Source organism: Cebus imitator, unplaced genomic scaffold (genome assembly GCF_001604975.1).
Source record: "Cebus imitator isolate Cc_AM_T3 unplaced genomic scaffold, Cebus_imitator-1.0 Scaffold46, whole genome shotgun sequence".
NCBI classification, from domain to species: domain Eukaryota; kingdom Metazoa; phylum Chordata; class Mammalia; order Primates; family Cebidae; genus Cebus; species Cebus imitator.
The window spans coordinates 3,666,245-3,667,533 of record NW_016107361.1 but is presented as its reverse complement, the minus strand read 5'-3'; positions in this window follow the sequence as shown (position 1 = coordinate 3,667,533).

Below are 1,289 nucleotides of genomic sequence, written 5' to 3'. Positions count from 1 at the left end.
TATCTTCTTCACATCAAACTTACTTTTATCTTTCAGCCTTATAATTACTCTATAAGAAACCAGACATCTGTAGACGTTCCTTCACATATGAACTTCAGTTTAATTGCCACTAACAATGCCTCCATCTTTCAAACAAGAAGCCCTTCATCTGGATATAGTTTGTAATGATAGGAGGGCCCCATGTTGCATGTGTGGAGAGGTCATGCCTGCTCCTGGCTCTTCTGTGACTCAGACTTTCTTGGTGAAATAAATAAAAGTGGTTAACAGAATGCAATCAAGCAAGGAGAGCAGACAAACACTCTGTGGTGATGGGAAGGTCAGGGCAGATATTTCAGTAACTCAACCAACAAACAAACACAGAAAAAGTGAGGAAGGCCTGATGCTTATCAGGTGGAGGAAGAGGCTGAATCAGATGGTCCCAGGCCAGAGGATTTCTGCAGGCTTATGTGGTCCAGGCAAGTTTGTTTTTACAGCTGACTTCTCCTACAACTTCTATCTGCAGAAAAAAATCTCACTCAACCTAGTTTTTCGTACTTTTTCCCTCTCCATCACTGATCTGCTTTCCTCCTTTGACATTTCTTTAATAAAATACTTTCTGCCCATTGGCTTCCCAGCTAAAGCAGACTTCTCACTGCTCACACATTTGAACTCTGCACTGTCAGACTGTTTGGAGGGTGCTTATCCTGTGTGAGACCTCCTTAGTCCCTGTGGCCATCTCTTTAGTTCTATCAATTCAAGAAGTGCACTGCCTACCTTCAGAAATTGTCATCCAGCCACAGACAGTCTTTCACATTTTGGTTTGTTCCTGAGTGTAGCAGCCTAGAATTTGGCCTTGGCTTCAGGCAGATGGAAGTGAATGTTTCTTAAGAATCAGATTCATGGACCTGAAGAAGGGCTGCTGTTCCCAAAATAAAGATGAGAATAATTCCTCCTATTCTAGTTCAGTCAACTCTCCACCAGGGAGAACTGCTGACTTGCTGCTTGTTGGATTAGTAGACTTATTAACTAAGTGTATCTGAAGACAAACAACTTTGTTATAGATCACATAACTGAAATACATGCTAAAAAAATTTTTTTTTGTCCCCTTACCTGAGTTCTTTAGAGATTTTGATCTCTGGTATTGTTCTGAGGTTATTGGTTTATTGCATCCTCATGTTGAATCTGGAGGCATCAGCAAAGTCTCGCAGTTGGATCTAGTTAAATTATTTTAATTTTAAGCCCTACTTTGAAAGAAGGAGATTTATTAGTACTTTACTTTTATCAATTTCTTTTTTTTTTTTTTTTTTTTT